Source organism: Entelurus aequoreus, linkage group LG12 (genome assembly GCF_033978785.1).
Source record: "Entelurus aequoreus isolate RoL-2023_Sb linkage group LG12, RoL_Eaeq_v1.1, whole genome shotgun sequence".
NCBI lineage: Eukaryota > Metazoa > Chordata > Actinopteri > Syngnathiformes > Syngnathidae > Entelurus > Entelurus aequoreus.
The window spans coordinates 53,489,790-53,515,144 of NC_084742.1; positions in this window are offsets into that span (position 1 = coordinate 53,489,790).

Sequence of the window (25,355 nt, forward strand, 5' to 3'; positions counted from 1 at the left end):
AATAATGTTTTAATTAGCCTTCTTACTGAACAACACTACTGTACATCCATCTTGTATTTAAATATATACTGGAAATAAATGGTTTTAATTAGCCTTCTTACTGTACAACAATACGGTACATCATCTTTTATTTAAATATACAGTATACTGCAAATAATGTTTTAATTAGCCTTCTTACTGTACAACAATACTGTACATCCGTCTTGTATTTAAATATATACTGGAAATAATGTTTTAATTAGCCTTCTTAATGTACAACAATACTGTACATCATTGTGTATTTAAATATACAGTATACTGCAAATACTGTTTTAATTAGCCTTCTTACTGCACAACAATACTGTGCATTGAATTTAAATATATACTGACAATATGTTTTAATTAGCCTTGTTACTGTACAACAATACTGTACATCCATCTTTTATTTAAATTAATACTGGAAATAAATTGTTTTAATTAGCCTTCTTACTGTACAACAATACAGTACATCATCTTTTATTTAAATATACAGTATACTGCAAATAATGTTTTAATTAGCCTTCTTACTGTACAACAATACTGTACATCTGTCTTGTATTTAAATATATACTGGAAATAATGTTTTAATTAGCCTTCTTACTGTACAACAATACTGTACATCATCGTGTATTTAAATATACAGTATACTGCAAATAATGTTTTGATTAGCCTTCTTACTGCACAACAATACTGTGCATTGTATTTAAATATATACTGACAATATGTTTTAATTAGCCTTGTTACTGTACAACAATACTGTACACCCATCTTGTATTTAAATTAACACTGAAAATACATTGTTTTAATTAGCCCTCTTACTGTACAACACTACTGTACATTGTATTTAAATATATACTGCAAATAATATGTTTTAATTAGCCTTCTTACTATACAACAATACTGTACATCATTTTGTATTTAAATATATATGCAAATATGTTTTAATTAGCTTTCTTACTGTACAACAATGCTGTTTATCTATCTTGTATTTAAACATATATTGCAAATAATATGTTTTAATTAGCCTTCTTACTGCAGAACAATACTGTACATCCATCTTGTATTTAAATATATACTGCAAATAAACTGTTTTAGTCTTCTTACTGTACAACAATACTGTATATCCATCTTGTATTTAAATATATACTGCAAATAATGTTTTCATTATCCTTCTTACTGTACAACAATACTGTACATCCATCTTGTATTTAAATATATACTGCAAATATGTTCTAATTAGCCTTCTTCTGTACAACATAACTGTACATTGTATTTAAATATCTACTGTAAATAATATGTTTTAATTATCTTTCTTTCTGGACAACAATACTGTACATCATCCTGTATTTAAATATATACTGCAAATATGTTTTAATTAACCTTCTAACTGTACAACATTACTATACAATGTATTTAAATATATAATGTAAACAATATGTTTAATTAGCCTTCTTACTGTACAACAATACTGTACAGCCATCTTGTATTTAAATATATACTGGAAATAATATGTTTTAATTAGCCTTTCTTACTGTACAACAATACTGTATATCCATATTGCATTTAAATATATACTGCAAATAATGTTTTAATTAGCCTTCTTACTGTACAACAATACTGTACATCCATTTTGTATTTAAATATATACTGCAAATAATATGTTCTAATTAACCTTCTTACTGTACAACATTACTGTACATTTTATTTAAATATTTACTGTAAATAATATGTTTTAATTAGCCTTCTTTCTGGACAACAATACTGTACATCATCCTGTATTTAAATATATACTGCATATATGTTTTAATTAACCTTCTAACTGTACAACATTACTATACAATGTATTTAAATATATAATGTAAATAATATGTTTTAATTAGCCTTCTTTCTGTACAACAATACTGTACATCCATCTCATATTTAAATATATACTGGAAATAATATGTTTTAATTAGCCTTCTTACTGTGCAACAATACTGTACATTGTATTTAAATATATACTGCAAAAACAGTTTTAATTAGCTTTCTTACTGTACAACAATACTGTACATTGTGTTTACATATATACTGCAAATATTATGTTTTAATTAGCCTTCTTACTGTACAACAATAATGTACATCCATCTTGTATTTAAATATATACAGCAAATATGTTTTAATTAACCTTCTAACTGTACAACATAACTGTACATTTTATTTAAATATGTACTGTAAATAATATGTTTTAATTAGCCTTCTTTCTGGACAACAATACTGTACATCCATCTTATATTTAAATATATACTGGAAATAATGTTTTAATTAGCCTTCTTACTGTACAACAATACTGTACATTGTATTTAAATATATACTGCAAATAATGTTTTAATTAGCTTTCTTACTGTACAACAATACTGTACATTGTATTTACATATATACTGCAAATATTATGTTTTAATTAACCTTGTTACTGTACAACAATACTGTACATCCATCTTGTATTTAAATATATACTGCAAATATGTTTTAATTAACCTTCTAACTGTACAACATAACTGTACATTTTATTTAAATATGTACTGTAAATAATATGTTTTAATTAGCCTTCTTTCTGTACAACAATACTGTACATCCATATTGTATTTAAATATATACGGCAAATAATGTTTTAAATAGCCTTCTTACTGTACATCCATCGTATTAAATTAAATTATTAAAAATAAAAATTATCAATCAATTTAAAATCAAATATAAATATATTTTGATAAGTACGATAAGGAGGAAACAAAGTATCTTAAGTGTGTATTGTGTTTATATAAACTATATTTGATGAAACGATGAGTGGGCTTGTTTTGTGAGTATTCATGGTGTAGATCAGTGGTCCCAAACCACCGGGCCGTGGACCGATTGGTACCGGGCCGCACAAGAAAAAAAAAAAAAAAAAAAATATATATATATATATATATATTTTTATAATTAAATCAACAAAAAAACACAATATATACATTATATATCAATATAAATCAATACAGTCTGCAGGGATACAGTCCGTAAGCACACATGATTGTATTTATTTCTGACAAAAAAAAAATATAAAAATAAAAAAAACATCTCTCCCCCCCCCAAATTTTCAACCGTTGACCGGTCCACAGCTACAAAAAGGTTGGGGACCACTGGTGTAGATTATATATTATAAATATCCTGTAATTATATACTAAATACATTATATGCTATATTTTGAAAATGTTGAACATTGTTTTCTTTGTTATATTATTAGATTATTTGTTGTTGCTTTTGAAAATTTTGAAAAAAAAATTGAGATGACAATTGTTTTGGAGATGCTATTTTGTTTGAATTGAGTATTTTTGGTTTCTTGCGTTTGAAATACGTTTCTAAAATGAATAATGAATAATTAAAGATGTCACGATGAATAATGAATAGTGAAAAATTAATGATGTAATGACGACGAAGGAGAGCACGAACCCACATGACGGTTTGGACTTAGTTCGATAGAATCACTTCCTGTCCTATTGCTGTTGTTTTGTCAGCATTTCCTGTTTGCTCTCAGCAGCTTCACTTTTTTGTTCCTTGTCCCGCCAGCCCACCTCTTCCTCATTGGTGATGTGTTTTATTTAGTTCTACCTTCTAACCTTCAGTGCATCTTAGTTCATGTTTAAGTCCTGTGTTGCTTTCTAGTTTCCTGCTACGACCACGGACCCGCAAGGGGTAGGATTGGGATTGGTAACAGGTGGGTGTCCTAATCACCAAACAGAGGCCGGTGTGCGTACTCAGCAGTCCTTGCAACAGGGATGTAAACAAGGGGAATAGACACTAGACCTAGGAGAACTAGAACATAAACAAAACAAGACAAGATGGAGCTGTCCGATGTTACGTAACAAAGAGGTTCTCAACCTACGCACAAAGCGGAGAACGTATTTGCTATTCTCTTTGCGGTCCTTTGCTGATGGGAGTCTCCCTCTGAAGTCTCGGCCAAACACTCCCTGGGAGAAGTCGCTGTAAACGTGGAGAAAGCTCGTTGATGTCGTTAGCTCGTGTGAAAGAAGAAAAGTTAACTTCCTTGCTGCCTCTAGTCAGTCTGTTTGGTCTTTGCTCTCCGAGGAACGCAGAGACGATCAAACGCTGAATACTCGCACTTTCTGATAAAGGTCTAAAAACTGCAGTGTTGGGATTTGTATAGTATTTGTACGTGTAGTAAACAACTATATTGTGTCTCATACAAACAGTAAACAACTACATTGTGATTAAAACACGCAGTAAACAACTACATTGTGATCCATATATACAGTAAACAACTACATTGTGATCCATACATGCAGTAAACAACTACATTGTGATCCATATATACAGTAAACAACTACATTGTGATCGATATATACAGTAAACAACTACATTGTGATTAAAACATGCAGTAAACAACTACATTGTGATCCATACATGCAGTAAACAACTACATTGTGATCCATATATACAGTAAACAACTACATTGTGATCCATATATACAGTAAACAACTACATTGTGATCCATACATACAGTAAACAACTACATTGTGATTCATACATGCAGTAAACAACTACATTGTGATCCATACATGCAGTAAACAACTACATTGTGATCCATATATACAGTAAACAACTACATTGTGATCCATACATGCAGTAAACAACTACATTGTGATCCATATATGCAGTAAACAACTACATTGTGATCCATGTATACAGAAAACAACTACATTGTGATCCATGTATACAGTAAACAACTACATTGGGATCCATATATACAGTAAACAACTACATTGTGATCCATACATGCAGTAAACAACTACATTGTGATCCATACATGCAGTAAACAACTACATTGTGATCCATATATACAGTAAACAACTACATTGTGATTAAAACACGCAGTAAACAACTACATTGTGATCCATGTATACAGTAAACAACTACATTGTGATCCATACATGCAGTAAACAACTACATTGTGATCCATACACGCAGTCAACAACTACATTGTCTACTTAGCAACAATACATATGATCAATTAACTAACTTAGCAATAATAAATCTGAACAATTAACTAACTTTGCAACAATAAATATGAACAATTAAGGAACTTAGCAACAATAAATATGAACAATTAAGGAACTTAGCAACACTAAATATGAACATTTAACTAACTTAACAATAAATATGAACAATTACCTAAATCAACATCAACAAAGATGAACAATTACCTAACTTAGCAACAATTAATATGAACAATTAACTAACTTAGCAACAATAAATATGAACAATTATCTAACTTAGCAACAATAAATATAAACTATTGACTAACTTAGCAAGAATAAATATGAACAATGAACTAACTTAGCAACAATAAATATGAACAATTAACTAACTTAAAAACAATAAATATGAACAATTAACTAACTTAACAACAATGAACTAACTTAGCAACAATAAATATGAACAATTAACTAACTTAGCAATAATAAATATGAACAATTAACTAACTTAGCAACAATAAATATGAACAATTATCTAACTTAGCAACAATAAATATAAACTATTGACTAACTTAGCAAGAATAAATATGAACAATTAACTAAATTAGCAACAATAAATATGAACAATTAACTAACTTAAAAACAATAAATATGAACAATTAACTAACTTAACAACAATGAACTAACTTAACAACAATAAATATGAACAATTAACTAACTTAGCAATAATAAATATGAACAATTAACTAACTTAGCAACAATAAGTATGAACAATTAACTAACTTTGCAACAATAAATATGAACAATTAACGAACTTAGCAACACTAAATATGAACAATTAACTAACTTAACAATAAATATGAACAATTAATTAAATTAACATCAACAAATATGAACAATTACCTAACTTAGCAACAATTATAATGAACAATTACCTAACTTAGCAACAAAAAATATGAACAATTAACTAACTTAGCAACAATAAATATGAACAATTAACAAACTTAACAATAAATATGAACAATTACCTAACTTAGCAACAATTATAATGAACAATTACCTAACTTAGCAACAAAAAATATGAACAATTAACTAACTTAGCAACAATAAATATGAACAATTAACAAACTTAACAATAAATATGAACAATTAACTAACTTAGCAACAATAAATATGAACAATTATCTAACTTAGCAACAATAAATATAAACTATTGACTAACTTAGCAACAATAAATATGAACCATTAACTAACTTAGCAACAATAAATATGAACAATTAACTAACTTAGAAACAATAAATATGAAAAATGAACTAACTAAGCAACAATAAATATGAACAACTAACTAACTTAGAAACAATAAATATGAACAATTAGCTAACTTAGCAACAATGAACTAACTTAGCAACAATATATGAACAATTAACTAACTTAGCAACAATAAATATGAACAATTAACTAACTTAGCAAAAATAAATATGAACAATTAACTAACTTAACAACAATAAATATGAACATTTAACTAACTTAACAACAATAAATATGAACATTTAACTAACTTAACAACAATAAATATGAACATTTAACTAACTTAGCAACAAAAAGTATGAACAATTAATTAACTTAGCAACAATAGATATGAACAATTAATAAAGTTAGTAACAATAAATATGAACATTTAATTAACTTAGCAACAATGAACTAACTTAACAACAATAAATATGAACAATTAACTAACTTAGAAACAACAAATATGAACAATTAACTAACTTAGCAACAATAAATATGAACAACTAACTTAAAAACAATAAATATGAGCAATTAACTAACTTAGCAACAATGATTATGGATGCCAACTGCCGTAAAACTGCAAAGAAGAAGTCATAATGATTCTAGATGATAAATAATACCAATAATACCAGTGCATGCAGGGATGTGGGTCATCGCTGTATTGTTTTTAAGTCTACATCCATCCATCCATCTTCAACCGCTTATCCGGAATCGGGTCGCGGGGACAACAGCTCCAGCAGAGACCCCCAGACTTCCCTATCCAGAGCAACATTAGCAACTTCTTCCTGGGGGATCCCGAAGCGTTCCCAGGCCAAAGAGGAGATGTAATCCCCCCATCTGGTCCTTGGCCTGCCCCGGGGTCTCCTCCCAGTGGGATGTGCAACAAGGACCTCCCTAGGGAGACGCTCGTGAGACATCCGCAGAAGATGCCCGAACCACCTAAGCTGGCTCCTTTCCAAGCGGAGGAGCAGCGGCTCTACTCCGAGTCTCTTTCGGGTGACTGAACCTCTCACCCTATCTCTAAGGGAGATGCCTGCCACCCTTCTGAAGAAACTCTTTTCAGCCGCTTATATCCGCAATCTTATTCTTTCTGTCATGACCCACACTTCATGACCATAGGTGAGAGTAGGAATGTAGATAGCTCGGTAGACCGAGAGCTTTGCCTTCTGGCTCAGCTCTCGTTTCGTCACAACAGTGCGGCAGAGAGACTGCAATACTGCCCCAGCTGCTCCGATTCTCTGGCTGATTTCCTTCTCCATCTTTCCCTCACTCGTGAACAGGACCCCGAGATACTTAAACTCTTTCACCTAGGACAGAGTCTCATTCTCTACCTGGACTGTACAAATCATCGGTTTCCTGCTGAGAACCATGGCCTCAGATTTGGAGATGCTGATCCTCATTCCAGCCGCTGAACACTCGGCTGCGAACCGATCCAGTGAGAGCTGAAGGTCAGGAACCGATGAAGCCATCAGAACCACATCATTTGCAAACAGCAGTGACGCAACCTTAAGCCCCCCGAGACATATACCCTCTCCGCTATGGCTTCGAAATTGTCACGCCACGGGCTCAAACCTGCTTTTCCCCGGCAGCTGGGTCTGCCGGCACCTCCGCTGGCAGCGCACCCAGACACGCCCCTGCTCGCACTGAGCACAGCACGCCCACGCAACGACAAGGCTGCAGGCAATCGCGGATCTGCGCACCTGGACCTAATGAGAGGGAGTGGCATAAAGACCAGCGGACCCAAGGAACCTTTGTCAGAACGTCGCTCATCTTCCCAGTAAGCATCACGTCTGGCATCCCCTCCCTTGTGCTTTGCTTGCCTTCTCTGTGCTCTTCCTTGTTCCTAGCTTATGTCCCTTGTGTCTCCTGCAGTGTCTTCCCCGTCGTCTGTGATCATGTTTTGCCTCACGACATCCATCTGGATCTCTGACTGCCTTCCTTGATCCTCGACCCCTGCTCGAGCACGGACTACGCTTCTTACGGACATCCTCTTTTCTCCATGCCCCCTTGATTCGACGAAAGATCCATCCAACACTCACAGACAACAAACCCTGGTAATACTTACATGGTTAATTCTACACATCGTCTACACCCATTCACTAAGAGTAGCATAGACACTCCACTCACTCATCAAAGGTTTCAATAAACCTTGTAAACCGCAGTTCAGCCGTGGTTGTTGCCTCCTTCCCTTCTCAGAACATAACAGAAATCCTGTCCATGAAAATCACAAACAGGATAGGTGACAAACCACAGCCCTGGCGCAGACTCACCCCACTGGAAACTGATCCGACCTACATCCAAGCACCCGGACACAACTCTCGCTTTGGTTGTACAGAGATTGGATGGCCCTCAGCGGGGTCCCCCTCACCCTTTACTCCCTCAGCACCTCGAACAGAATCTTCCGGGGGACCCGGTCATACGCCTTCTCCAAATCCACAAAGCACATATAGACTGGATAGGCATACTCCCAGGCCCTCTCCAGGATTCCCGCAAGAGTAAAGAGCTGGTCAGTTGTTCCACGACCAGGACGGAATTCACATTGCTCCTCTTGAATCTGAGGTTCCACTATCGGCCGGACCTTCCTTTCCAGTACCTTGGCGTAAACTTTCCCAGGGAGGCTGAGTAGTGTGATACCCCTGTAATTAGCACACCCTCTGGTCCCCCTTTTTGAATAGGGGAACCACCACCCCAGTCTGCCACTCCCTCGGCACTGTCCCAGACTTCCACGCAATGTTGAAAAGGTGTATCAACCAAGACAGCCCCTCAACAACCAGAGCCTTCAGCATTTCTGAACGAATCTCGCTTTGCCACTGTGGAGTTGTCCAACTACCTCAGTGACTTCACTCCGAGAGATCAACGTCGATCCCCCATCATCTTCAGGCTCCGCTCCGGTCAGGGAGGTTGTGTTTGATGTAGTTGGGTTCAGGAGTTCTTCAAAGTGCTCTTTCCAACGCCCTACGACTTCCTCACTTGAAGTCAGCAAAGTCCTATCCTTGCTGTACACAGCTTTGATGGTTCCCTGCTTCCCCTTCCTGAGGTGCCGTATGGTCTTCCAGAACAGCTTTTAGTCCTTCTGCATGGATTCTCCGAACTGCTCAGCCTTGTCCACAGCCACGACCACAGCCCTTCGGGCCTGTCGGTACCTTGAAACTGCCTCCGGAATCCCCTGGGATAACATACCCCGGTAGGAATCTTCCAGTCAGACGGCTTCCCTGACCACTGCTGTCCACCAAGGTGTTCGAGGGTTACCGCCCTCTCGCAGCTGCACCTTTAGCAATAGAGGCTTTGAACATTGCCCATTTCTGTTCAATGTCCCGCCGGAGGTGGGAGTTGAAGTCCCTCCGGACAGAGGACTCCTCCAAACGTTCCCAGTTCACCCGCATTACACGCTTGGGTTTACCAGGTCTGTCCAGAGGTTTCCCCCGCCATCTGACCCAACTCACCACCAAATGGTGATCAGTTGACAGTTCAGCCCCTCTCTTCACCCGAGCGTCCAAAACATCAGCCTCATCGATCATCGATGTTTGGCCTAGGGTGCTCTGGTACCAGGTACACCTATGAACATCCTTATGCTTGAACATGGTGTTTGTTATTGCAAGTCCATGACTAATACAGAAGTCCAATAACAATCCACCACTCAGATTCAGATCACGGAGAAAGTTCCTCCCAATCACGCCAGTCCAAGTATCACTGTCATTGCCCATGTGCGCGTTGAAGTCCCTCAGTAAGACTATGGAATCCCCTGCCGGCGCCCCATATAGGACCCCATGCAAGGTATCCAAGAAGGTCGAATACTCTGAACTCTAGTTTGGTGCGTACGCACAAACAACAGTCAGAGTTTTCCCCCCTCCAGCCCTAAGGCGAAGGGAGGCGACCCTCTTGTCCACTGGGGTGAACTTCAACGTACAGACACTCAGCCGGGGACTCGCGAGTATCCCCACACCCGCCAGAGCCCTCACATCATGAGCAACTCCAGAAGTGAACAAGATCCATCCCTTGTCCAGGAGTGTGGTTTCAGAGCCCCTGCTATGCGTACAGGTAAGCCCCACCAGATCTAACCGGTAGCGCTCCACCTCCCGAACCAGCTCAGGCTCCTTCCCCACCAGCGTAGAGACGTTACACGTCCCAAAAGTCAGTCTCTGCTGCCCCGAATTGGTCCGTCTGGAGCCTCCACTTTCACTGCCATCCAAGTGACAGCGCACTCGATCCCACTGATTCTGACTGCGGGTGGTGGGGCCATGTGGCGGAGAAGATGGTGTGTCCATGTAACGTCTTTGGGCACTCGCTGTTGAGCCCTGTCTCCGGGCATAGCTCCGGAGGAGGGCCCCGGGCTTCCTCCGGGCCGGATAACACATCTTCTTCTTGTGTTTCCATGGGGGGTACTTAACCCTGATGGGGGCGTGGCGTTCGGGTGCTACACTATGCCCAAGGCCTTCTTTTTTAAGTCGGTAAAGCACTTTATGTTGCACTTCTTTTATGTATGAAAAGCACTTTATAAAGATTGAATGTGCAAATTAGTGTCAATAAGTTAGGCAGTGCTAGCCAATGAGCTGACATTAAACACGTAAACATTGCACAACATCAATGCATTTAAATCAGTTTCTTTCCTTTTAAGAAGTGACTTGCACTCTTTTTTTTGCTACCTGTTTTTTTTTTTTTTTTTTACTGTTTGTTTACAAATACTGACCGACTGAAGCTCAGTTGCAGACATTGTTGGGTTTGGCATTTGATCTTTAAAAGCGGCGCATCACAAAAAGCACTCGCCGCCAACGCGCTGGCTGGATGATTGCACGCTTGCATGGAAGAACGTGTCTGAGCCACGTGTCGCCAAGGGAGGCAGGAAACTGCACGGCAAACACAAGGTGGAGGCCATGACACAATATATGCTAGGCTATCACAAAAAAAAACATTGACTTCGTTGGATGATTATTTTTTAGAATATACTAGAACAGGCCTGGGCAATTATTTTGACTCAGGGGGCCAAATTTGGAGAAAACAAATGTGTCTGGAGATAAGACCGTCTGGAGGAAAGTTCTGTGGTCAAATGAAACAAAAATTGAGCTGTTTGACCACAATACCCAATAATATGTTTGGAGGCAAAAAGGTGAGGCCTTTAATCCCAGGAACACTATTCCTACCATCAAGCATGGTGGTGGTAGTATTATGCTCTGGGCCTGTTTTGCTGCCAATGGAACTGGTGCTTTACAGAGAGTAAATGGGACAAGGAAAAAAAAAGGATTACCACCAAATTCTTCAGGACAATCTAAAGTCATCAGTCCCGAGGTTGGGTCTAGGGCGCAGTTGGGTGTTCCAACAGGACATAGTGGATCTAACATAATAGCGTAAGAGTCCAGTCCATAGTGGATCTAACATAATAGCATGAGAGTCCAGTCCGTAGTGGATATAGCACAATGTTGTGTGAGTCCAGTCCATAGTGGATCTCACATAATAGTGTGAGAGTCCAGTCCATGGTCGATCTAGCCTAATAGTGTGAGGAGTCCAGTCCATGGTGGATCTAGCATGATATTATGAGAGTCCAGTCCATAGTGGATCTAGCATAATATTGTGAGAGTCCAGTCCATAGTGGATCTAACATAATAGTGTGAGAGTCCAGTCCACAGTGGATCTAACATAATAGTGTGAGAGTCCAGTCCATAATGGATCTAGCATAATATTGTGAGAGTTCAGTCCATAGTGGATCTAGCATAATATTGTGAGAGTCCAGTCCATAGTGGATCTAACATAATAGTGTGACAGTCCAGTCCATAGTGGATCTAACATAATAGCGTAAGAGTCCAGTCCATAGTGGATCTAACATAATAGTGTGAGAGTCCAGTCCATAGTGGATCTAACATAATAGTGTGAGAGTCCAGTCCATAGTGGATCTAACATAATAGTGTGAGAGTCCAGTCCATAGTGGATCTAACATAATATTGTGAGAGTCCAGTCCATAGTGGATCTAACATAATATTGTGAGAGTCCAGTCCATAGTGGATCTAACATACTATTGTGAGAGTCCAGTCCATAGTGGATCTAACATAATAGTGTGAGAGTCCAGTCCATAGTGGATCTAACATAATAGTGTGAGAGTCCAGTCCATAGTGGATCTAACATAATAGTGTGAGAGTCCAGTCCATAGTGGATCTAACATAATATTGTGAGAGTCCAGTCCATAGTGGATCTACCATAATAGTGTGAGAGTCCAGTCCATAGTGGATCTAACATAATAGTGAGAGAGTCCAGTCCATAGTGGATCTAACATAATATTGTGAGAGTCCAGTCCATAGTGGATCTAACATAATATTGTGAGAGTCCAGTCCATATTGGATCTAACATAATAGTGTGAGAGTCCAGTCCATAGTGGATCTACCATAATAGTGTGAGACTCCAGGCCATAGTGGATCTAACATAATAGTGTGAGAGTCCAGTCCATAGTGGATCTACCATAATAGTGTGAGAGTCCATCACATAGTGGATCTAACATAATAGTGAGAGAGTCCAGTCCAAAGTGGATCTAACATAATATTGTGAGAGTCCAGTCCATAATGAATCTAGCATAATAGTGTGAGAGTCCAGTCCATAGTGAATCTAACATAATATTGAGAGAGTCCAGTCCATAGTGGATCTAACATAATATTGTGAGAGTCCAGTCCATAGTGGATCTAACATAATAGTGTGAGAGTCCAGTCCATAGTGGATCTAACATAATATTGTAAGAGTCCAGTCCATAGTGGATCTAACATAATATTGTGAGAGTCCAGTCCATAGTGGATCTAACATAATATTGTAAGAGTCCAGTCCATAGTGGATCTAACATAATATTGTGAGAGTCCAGTCCATAGTGGATCTAACATAATAATGAGAGAGTCCAGTCCATAGTGGATCTAACATAATATTGTGAGAGTCCAGTCCATAGTGGATCTAACATAATATTGTGAGAGTCCAGTCCATATTGGATCTAACATAATAGTGTGAGAGTCCAGTCCATAGTGGATCTACCATAATAGTGTGAGAGTCCAGTCCATAGTGGATCTAACATAATAATGTGAGAGTCCAGTCCATAGTGGATCTAACATAATATTGTGAGAGTCCAGTCCATAGTGGATCTACCATAATAGTGTGAGAGTCCATCACATAGTGGATCTAACATAATAGTGAGAGAGTCCAGTCCAAAGTGGATCTAACATAATATTGTGAGAGTCCAGTCCATAATGAATCTAGCATAATAGTGTGAGAGTCCAGTCCATAGTGGAGCTAACATAATATTGAGAGAGTCCAGTCCATAGTGGATCTAACATAATATTGTGAGAGTCCAGTCCATAATGGATCTAGCATAATAGTGTGAGAGTCCAGTCCATAGTGGATCTAACATAATATTGTGAGAGTCCAGTCCATAGTGGATCTAACATAATAGTGTGAGAGTCCAGTCCATAGTGGATCTAACATAATATTGTAAGAGTCCAGTCCATAGTGGATCTAACATAATAGTGAGAGTCCAGTCCATAGTGGATCTAACATAATATTGTGAGAGTCCAGTCCATAGTGGATCTACCATAATAGTGTGAGAGTCCAGTCCATAGTGGATCTAACATAATAGTGTGAGAGTCCAGTCCATAGTGGATCTAACATAATATTGTGAGAGTCCAGTCCATAGTGGATCTACCATAATAGTGTGAGAGTCCAGTCCATAGTGGATCTAACATAATAGTGTGAGAGTCCAGTCCATAGTGGATCTAACATAATAGTGTGAGAGTCCAGTCCATAGTGGATCTAACATAATAGTGTGAGAGTCCAGTCCATAGTGGATCTAACATAATATTGTGAGAGTCCAGTCCATAGTGGATCTAACATAATATTGTGAGAGTCCAGTCCATAGTGGATCTAACATAATATTGTGAGAGTCCAGTCCATAGTGGATCTAACATAATAGTGTGAGAGTCCAGTCCATAGTGGATCCAACATAATAGTGTGAGAGTCCAGTCCATAGTGGATCTAACATAGTGTGAGAGTCCAGTCCATAGTGGATCTAACATAATATTGTGAGAGTCCAGTCCATATTGGATCTAACATAATAGTGTGAGAGTCCAGTCCATAGTGGATCTACCATAATAGTGTGAGAGTCCAGTCCATAGTGGATCTAACATAATAATGTGAGAGTCCAGTCCATAGTGGATCTAACATAATATTGTGAGAGTCCAGTCCATAGTGGATCTACCATAATAGTGTGAGAGTCCATCACATAGTGGATCTAACATAATAGTGAGAGAGTCCAGTCCAAAGTGGATCTAACATAATATTGTGAGAGTCCAGTCCATAATGAATCTAGCATAATAGTGTGAGACTCCAGTCCATAGTGGAGCTAACATAATATTGAGAGAGTCCAGTCCATAGTGGATCTAACATAATATTGTGAGAGTCCAGTCCATAATGGATCTAGCATAATAGTGTGAGAGTCCAGTCCATAGTGGATCTAACATAATATTGTGAGAGTCCAGTCCATAGTGGATCTAACATAATAGTGTGAGAGTCCAGTCCATAGTGGATCTAACATAATATTGTAAGAGTCCAGTCCATAGTGGATCTAACATAATAGTGAGAGTCCAGTCCATAGTGGATCTAACATAATATTGTGAGAGTCCAGTCCATAGTGGATCTACCATAATAGTGTGAGAGTCCAGTCCATAGTGGATCTAACATAATAGTGTGAGAGTCCAGTCCATAGTGGATCTAACATAATATTGTGAGAGTCCAGTCCATAGTGGATCTACCATAATAGTGTGAGAGTCCAGTCCATAGTGGATCTAACATAATAGTGTGAGAGTCCAGTCCATAGTGGATCTAACATAATAGTGTGAGAGTCCAGTCCATAGTGGATCTAACATAATAGTGTGAGAGTCCAGTCCATAGTGGATCTAACATAATATTGTGAGAGTCCAGTCCATAGTGGATCTAACATAATATTGTGAGAGTCCAGTCCATAGTGGATCTAACATAATATTGTGAGAGTCCAGTCCATAGTGGATCTAACATAATAGTGTGAGAGTCCAGTCCATAGTGGATCCAACATAATAGTGTGAGAGTCCAGTCCATAGTGGATCTAACATAGTGTGAGAGTCCAGTCCATAGTGGATCTAACATAATATTGTGAGAGTCCAGTCCATAGTGGATCTAACATAATATTGTGAGAGTCCAGTCCATAGTGGATCTAACATAATAGTGTGAGAGTCCAGTCCATAGTGGATCTAACATAATAGTGTGAGAGTCCAGTCCATAGTGGATCTAACATAGTGTGAGAGTCCAGTCCATAGTGGATCTACCATAATAGTGTGAGAGTCCAGTCCATAGTGGATCTAACATAATAGTGTGAGAGTCCAGTCCATAGTGGATCTAACATAATATTGTGAGAGTCCAGTCCATAGTGGATCTACCATAATAGTGTGAGAGTCCAGTCCATAGTGGATCTAACATAATAGTGAGAGAGTCCAGTCCATAGTGGATCTAACATAATAGTGTGAGAGTCCAGTCCATAGTGGATCTAACATAATATTGTGAGAGTCCAGTCCATAGTGGATCTAACATAATAGTGTGAGAGTCCAGTCCATAGTGGATCTAACATAATATTGTGAGAGTCCAGTCCATAGTGGATCTACCATAATAGTGTGAGAGTCCAGTCCATAGTGGATCTAACATAATAGTGAGAGAGTCCAGTCCATAGTGGATCTAACATAATAGTGTGAGAGTCCAGTCCATAGTGGATCTAACATAATATTGTGAGAGTCCAGTCCATAGTGGATCTAACATAATATTGTGAGAGTCCAGTCCATATTGGATCTAACATAATAGTGTGAGAGTCCAGTCCATAGTGGATCTACCATAATAGTGTGAGAGTCCAGTCCATAGTGGATCTAACATAATAGTGTGAGAGTCCAGTCCATAGTGGATCTAACATAATATTGTGAGAGTCCAGTCCATAGTGGATCTACCATAATAGTGTGAGAGTCCAGTCCATAGTGGATCTAACATAATAGTGAGAGAGTCCAGTCCAAAGTGGAGCTAACATAATATTGTGAGAGTCCAGTCCATAATGGATCTAGCATAATAGTGTGAGAGTCCAGTCCATAGTGGATCTAACATAATATTGTGAGAGTCCAGTCCATAGTGGATCTAACATAATATTGTAAGAGTCCAGTCTATAGTGGATCTAACATAATATTGTGAGAGTCCAGTCCATAGTGGATCTAACATAATATTGTAAGAGTCCAGTCCATAGTGGATCTAACATAATAGTGTGAGAGTCCAGTCCATAGTGGATCTAACATAATATTGTAAGAGTCCAGTCCATAGTGGATCTAACATAATATTGTGAGAGTCCAGTCCATAGTGGATCTAACATAATATCTTGAGAGTCCAGTCCATCGTGGATCTAACATAATATTGTAAGAGTCCAGTCCATAGTGGATCTAACATAATATTGTGAGAGTCCAGTCCATAGTGGATCTAACATAATATTGTGAGAGTCCAGTCCATAGTGGATCTAACATAATATTGTAAGAGTCCAGTCTATAGTGGATCTAACATAATATTGTGAGAGTCCAGTCCATAGTGGATCTAACATAATATTGTAAGAGTCCAGTCCATAGTGGATCTAACATAATAGTGTGAGAGTCCAGTCCATAGTGGATCTAACATAATATTGTGAGAGTCCAGTCCATAGTGGATCTAACATAATATTGTGAGAGTCCAGTCCATAGTGGATCTAACATAATATCTTGAGAGTCGAGTCCATCGTGGATCTAACATAATATCTTGAGAGTCCAGTCCATCGTGGATCTAACATAATAGTGTGAGAGTTGTCTTACTTTGCACTGAACAGGAAGTGACTGTGTGTATGTTTAAATGCTGTGTAAGTAGACCGTAGTGATGTTGCTGCTTAACAATTTGACAATAAGAACACAATGAAGCAGGACTTGATCAGTTAGTCCACATGGACGGTTATTGAGACTAATATAATAATAATAATAATAATAATAATAATAATAATAATAATATTAATAATAATAATATGATGTATAATATGATCAAAATGTATTGTAGTTTTCTTTTACAGCCTCTTTGTTGTGCAGGCCTTGGCTATCACGCCATTCAAAAGGTCACCGCCTGATTGGCTGAAATGATTTATCAACTTTTCAAGCTAAAAATGTCTCGCAGCCCCACAAACACGACTTTCATATCGGACGCGATAATGCCTGTGATTTATGGCGTCTTCCCTCCCAACTGTGGCGTGTGGTACAGTGGCGTCTATAAAAAGCACAATGTGGCCACATCACACGCGGGACAAGCGGCCAGGATTTACGCCAGATGGTCCAAGTCTTTTGTGTCCTGGCGCGGAGTATCCTAATTATTATTTGTGCGAGGACAGAATCCTCTTTGAAAGATGGACGGACGCTCCCTGGGGCCGGACCCTGAACACAACGCTGACCCTGAACACAACGCCGCCATTCTTCGCACTCGCCACAACTCTATAGTCTCTTTTGGACAAAAAAGTGCATGAATGCAACATACGTCTTCAAAAGAGAGAGGAATATACAGGCGCATGTGTGTGTGTGTGTGTGTGTGTGTGTGTGTGTGTGTGTGTGTGTGTGTGTGTGTGTGTGTGTGTGTGTGTGTGTGTGTGTGTGTGTGTGTGTAGAGACACGCGCCAATGCTGGGTCTGAAGCACGGCGGTTAATTATGAGAGTGAATGAAGCTTTTATAGTCTGACTCTTCTATTTAACACGTTTGTTTATGTCCTTGATATTAATAACTGTCAGCAACGTTCCAAAAACACAAAGGACTTATTTTTGACACTTTCCAACTCAGCAACTACACATTTTCAGCTTTTATTAATCGTCTTTACTTGCTGTTTGTTCAGACAAGTAATTGTCAAATACTACTACTATTACTACTACTAATAATAATAACATTCTATGCATCTGACAGCCTTGCTTAGATTAATCTTTGACAAGATGTGTGTGGTACAAAACCCAAATCCAGTGAAGTTGTCACGTTGCGTAAATGGTAAATAGAAACAGAATATAATGATTTGCAAATCCTTTCCAACTTATATTCAATTGAATAGACTGCAAAGACAAGATATTTAATGTTCACACTGAGAAACGTCTAATTTTTTTTGGGCAAATAATCATTAGCTTAGAATTTATTGGCAGCAACACATTGCAAAAAAGTTGTCACAGGGGCATTTTTACCACTGTGTTACATGGCCTTTCCTTTTAACAACACTCAGTAAACGTTTGGGAACTGAGGAGACACATTTTTGAAGTGGAATTATTTCCCATTCTTGCTTGATGTACAGCTTAAGTTGTTCAACAGTCTCTGTTGTGATATTTTAGGCTTCATAATGCGCCACACATTTTCAATGGGAGACAGGTCTGGACTACAGGCAGGCCAGTCTAGTACCCGCACTCGTTTACTACGAAGCCACGCCGTTGTAACACGTGGCTTGGCATTGTCTTGCTGAAATAAGCAGGGGCGTCCATGATCACGTTGCTTGGATGGCAACATATGTGGGTCCAAAACCTGTATGTACCTTTCAGCATTAATGGCGCCTTCACGGATGTGTAAGTTACCCATGTCTTGGGCACTAATACATCCCCATACCATCACACATGCTGGCTTTTACACTTTGCGCCTATAACAATCCGGATGGTTCTTTTCCTCTTTGGTCCGGAGGACACGACGTCCACGGTTTCCAAAAACAATTTAAAATGTGGACTCGTCAGACCACAGAACACTTTTCCACTTTGCATCAGTCCATCTTAGATGAGCTCGGGCCCAGAGAAGCCGGCGGCGTTTCTGGGTGTTGTTGATAAATGGCTTTCGCTTTGGATAGTAGAGTTTTAACTGGCACTTACAGATGTAGCGACCAACTGTAGTTACTGACAGTGGTTTTCTGAAGTGTTCCTGAGCCCGTGTGGTGATATCCTTTACACACTGATCGAAGGTCCGTAATGTCATCGCTTACATGCAGTGATTTCTCCAGATTTTCTGAACCTTTTAATGATATTATGGACCGTAGATGGTGAAATCCCTAAATTCCTTGCAATAGCTGGTTGAGAAAGGTTTTTCTTAAACTGTTCAACAATTTGCTCAGGCATTTGTTGACAAAGTGGTGACCCTCGCCCCATCCTTGTTTGTGAATGACTGAGCATTTCATGAAAGCTACTTTTATACCCAATCATGGCACCCACCTGTTCCCAATTTGCCTGTTCACCTGTGGGATGTTCCAAATAAGTGTTTGACGAGCATTCCTCAACTTTATCAGTCTTTTTTGCCACTTGTGCCAGCTTTTTTTACACACGTTGCAGGCATCCAATTCCAAATGAGCTAATAATTGCAAAAAAATGTAGTTTTCCAGTGTGAACATTAAATATCTTGTCTTTGCAGTCAATTCAATTGAATATAAGTTGAAAAGGATTTGCAAATCATTGTATTCTGTTTTTATTTACCATTTACACAACGTGACAACTTCACTGGTTTTGGGGTTTGTAAAAGACCAGGGCGGTTATTGAAAATAACCCAGATTGTTACATCATAATCAAAATAACTTGCTGAAAGTTGTCTTTCTTTTAGATTCATTTAGACGTTATTCTAATAATGAGTATATTTCTGCGTGTTATACATACATGTACGTACATTGATGTTTTGTCAAATAATAATAATAATAATAACCAGAATGTTATTAAATTAGAAGTTTCAAATAAAATTACAATTTTATATAACTGTACAAAATCAAAACATGTTAACATCCTTAAAAAAGCCAAACAAAAGAAAAACAGTATGTTAGTAAAAAGACTGAATAAAAGTGGTGATTTATTACCTTTCCATTTTATTAGGGTTGCCCCAAAGAAATCTATTGGCATCCAAATCACGTTTGTTATTTATTCGGTTTATAAAATCGATTTTAGAAAAAAACTTTCAAAAGAAGAATCATTTTATATTTTTTACTTAAGAATCGATTTTGAATATTTACAAAACCCAAAAGCAGGGAAGTTGTCAAGTTGTGTAAATGGTAAATAAAAACAGAATACAATGATTTGCAAATCCTTTTCAACTTATATTCAATTGAATAGACTGCAAAGACAAGATATTTCACGTTCGAACTGGTAAACTTTGTTATTTTTTGCAAATATTAGCTCATTTGGAATTGGATGCCTGCAACATGTTTCAAAAAATCTGGCACAAGTGGCAAAAAAGACTGACAAAGAAACACTTATTTGGAACATCCCACAGGTGAACAGGCTAATTGGGAACAGGTGGGTGCCATGATTGGGTATAAAAGCAGCTTCCATGAAAGTCATTCACAAACAAGGACGGGGCGAGGGTCACCACTTTGTCAACAAATGCGTGAGCAAATTGTTTGAGAACAACATTTCTCAACCAGCTATTGCAAGGAATTTAGGGATTTCACCATCTACGGTCCGTAATATCATCAAAAGGTTCAGAGAATCTGGAGAAATCACTGCACGTAAGCCATGATATTACGGACCTTTGATCCCTCAGGCTGTACTGCATCAAAAAGCGACATCAGTGTGTAAAGGATATCACCACATGGGCTCAGGAACCCTTCAGAAACCCACTGTCAGTAACTACTGTTGGTCGCTACATCTGTAAGTGCAAGTTAAAACTCTACAATGCAAGGCGAAAGCTGTTTATCAACAACACCCAGAAACGCTTCGCTGGGCCCAATCTAAGATGGACTGATGCAAAGTGGAAAAATGTTCCGTGGTCTGACGAGTCCACATTTCAAATTGTTTCAACGTAAATGGACCTATTTGTCATAAAATCTTACTTTGCACTGAACAGGAAGTGACTGTGTGTACGTTTTAAACCTGTGTAGCTAGACAGTAGTGACGTTGTTGCTTGGCAATAATGATGCACTTAACAATAATACAACACATATCGACATAAACTGACCTATTTGTCATAGAATCTTACTTTGCACTGAACAGGAAGTGACTGTGTGTACGTTTTAGATCTGTATAACTAGACAGTAGTGACGTTGTTGTAGCTTTGCAATAATGATGCACTTAACAATAGTAAAACACATATCGACGTAAACTAACCTATTTGTCATAGAATCTTACTTTGCACTGAGCAGGAAGTGACTGTGTGTACGTTTTAAACCTGTGTAGCTAGACAGTAGTGACGTTGCTGCTTGGCAATAATGATGCACTTAACAATAATACAACACATATCGACCTAAACGGACCTATTTGTCATAGAATCTTACTTTGCACTGAACAGAAAGTGACTGTGTGTATGTTTCAATGCTGTGTAACTAGACAGTAGTGATGTTGCTACTTGGCAATAATGATGCACTTAACAATAATACAACACATATCGACCTAAACGGACCTATTTGTCATAGAATCTTACTTTGCACTGAACAGTAAGTGACTGTGTATGTTTCAATGCTGTGTAACTAGACAGTAGTGATGTTGCTGCTTGGCAATAATGATGCACTTAACAATAATACAACACATATCGACCTAAACGGACCTATTTGTCATAGAATCTTACTTTGCACTGAACAGGAAGTGACTGTGTATGTTTCAATGCTGTGTAACTAGACAGTAGTGATGTTGCTGCTTGGCAATAATGATGCACTTAACAATAATACAACACATATCGACGTAAACTAACCTATTAGTCATAGAATCTTACTTTGCACTGAACAGGAAGTGAATGTGTGTACGTTTTAAATCTGTGTAACTAGACAGTAGTGACGTTGTTGCTTGGCAATAATGATGCACTTAACAATACAACACATATCGACGTAAACTAACCTATTTGTCATAGAATCTTACTTTGCACTGAACAGGAAGTGACTGTGTGTACGTTTTAAATCTGTGTAACTAGACAGTAGTGATGTTGCTGCTTGGCAATAATGATGCACTTAACAATACTACAACACATATCGACCTAAATGGACCGATTTGTCATAGAATCTTACTTTGCACTGAACAGGAAGTGACTGTGTGTATGTTTCAATATTGTGTAACTAAAGAGTATTGGTGTTGTTGCTTGGCAATAATGATGCACTTAACAATAATAAAACACATATCGACCTAAACGGACCTATTTGTCATAGATTCTTACTTTGCACTGAACAGGAAGTGACTGTGTATGTTTCAATGCTGTGTAACTAGACAGTAGTGATGTTGCTGCTTGGCAATAATGATGCATTTAACAATAATACAACACATATCGACATAAACTAACCTATTAGTCATAGAATCTTACTTTGCACTGAACAGGAAGTGACTGTGTGTACGTTTTAAATCTGTGTAACTAGACAGTAGTGACGTTGTTGCTTGGCAATAATGATGCACTTAACAATACAACACATATCGACGTAAACTAACCTATTTGTCATAGAATCTTACTTTGCACTGAACAGGAAGTGACTGTGTGTACGTTTTAAATCTGTGTAACTAGACAGTAGTGATGTTGCTGCTTGGCAATAATGATGCACTTAACAATACTACAACACATATCGACCTAAATGGACCGATTTGTCATAGAATCTTACTTTGCACTGAACAGGAAGTGACTGTGTTTATGTTTCAATGCTGTGTAACTAGACAGTAGTGATGATGTTGCTTGCCAATAATGATGCACTTAACAATACTACAACACACATCGACCTAAACGGACCTATTTGTCATAGAATCTTACTTTGCACTGAACAGGAAGTGACTGTGTATGTTTCAGTGCTGTGTAACTAGACAGTATTGGTGTTGTTGCTTGGCAATAATGATGCACTTAACAATAATACAACACATATCGACGTGAACAGACTTATTTATCATTGAATCTTACTTTGCACTGAACAGGAAGTGACAGTGTGTATGTTTCACTGCTGTGTAACTAGACAGTAGTGATGTTGTTGCTTGGCAATAATGATGCACTTAATAATAATACAACACATATCGACGTTAACGGACCTATTTGTCATAGAATCTTACTTTGCACTGAACAGGAAGTGACTGTGTGTATGTTTCAATGCTGTGTAACTAGACAGTATTGGTGTTGTTGCTTGGCAATAATGATGCACTTAACAATACTACAACACATATCAACCTAAATGGACCTATTTGTCATAGAATCTTACTTCGCACTGAACAGGAAGTGACTGTGTGTATGTTTCAATGCTGTGTAAGTAGACAGTAGTGATGTTGCTGCTTGGCAATAATGATGCTCTTAACAATAATACAAAACATATCGACGTTAACTAACCTATTTGTCATAGAATCTTACTTTGCACTGAACAGGAAGTGACTGTGTGTATGTTTCAATGCTGTGTAACTAGACAGTAGTGGTGTTGCTGCGTAACAATAATACAACATATTGACAATAAGAAAACAATGTAATGTTTTTGAGTATTTGTCATGTAATCTATGAAATGAATGAGAGAGAAGTCATTATGCCAAGGAAAGCGTCATTAGTGATTTGACAATATTTTATTCATAGACACCCGCACTTTTTGGGGGGAATTTTATCTGTCATTCCCAATCCTTATGTAAGACAAGAACACATAACGTTCCTTTTTTAGGCATTCTAAATCGTAAAAAAAAGGTTAGCAAGTATCAGCTAACAATCGAGCCAATAAGAGTCGCTCCATTCCGCCTATAAAGTCCATCAAGGTTTTATATACAAGCTGTAAGTATATATGTAGTATCTAGTAACATTAATAACAACATGTAATATTTACATATTTTGATCATTTTCAGCATACGTTTCTTTTTTAGGCATTTTAAATCGTAAAAAAAAAAAAAGGTTAGCAAGTATCGGCTAACAAAGGAGCCAATAAGAGTCGCTCTATTCCGCCTATAAAGTTCATCAAGGTTTTATATACATGTTGTAAGTATATATGTAGTATCTAGTAACATTCATAACAACATGTAATATTTACATATTTTGATCATTTTCAGCAGACGTTTCTTTTTAGGCATTCTAAATCGTAAAAAAAAAAAAAAGGTTAGCAAGTATCAGCTAACAATCGAGCCAATAAGAGTCGCTCCATTCCGCCATAAAGTCCATCAAGGTTTTATATACACGCTGTAAGTATATACAGTATGTAGTATCTAGTAACATTCATAATAACATGTAATATTTACATATTTTGATCATTGTCAGCATACGGCGTCGTATTAATTTCACAACAACACCACTATGAATCATGGCAGACTTGATGAGAGACACCAAACATAATACAACAATCACTTACTGTACAATGTCTGTTCTCACTGGGATAATGTTTATATCTTCCCCTTTACATCAACAATTCATCATCATCCTCACAAACTGTTTTTTTTTAGGTCTTTCTCGCCATCTTCCGGTCTAAAGTTTGACAAGTTGGTCAAAGTTGACCAACTTGTGGGTTTATGTCCACAACCTTCTACTATCCAGGTGCGAGGCATGATTTATCATGTAGAATTAACTTTCACCAACTCAGAGGCGATGCAGCTGCTCAATACAGCAACAAAAGCCAGTTAGCTCTCTGTGATCAATGCGCTGCTAAAAGTAGTTCCTCTGCGTTAGCGCTTATGATAACAATATGGCTAATACTTGTTCATATTCAGGTCACCACATGTAAATGGGGTATTGTGGGCACTTTTTGGATGTTTTGATGGACACAGTAGTGTACTCCCATTATCTGCATTGTTGGCCACCTCTTACTTGCTGTATTTTATGACTTAGAATGCATAAGAAAAAGTTGTTGTCTTACATGAGGATTGTGAACGATAGGCAAAATTCCAAAAAAAGTGCAGTTAAGTCCATCTCAATTTAGTCCAGGACACATTTATCTTGCCCTACTCATTTAGTAGTGTATAGTTTGTTTTTTGTTGTGCCCTAAAAGTGTTTATACTGCAAGTATTGTACTTATTACCAGCTGTTTGATTGTAACGTCCACCTTTGTTGTAGTTTTCATCAACAAATGTGCAGTAAATATTGTTAATGTTAACCGGTAGCATGTCG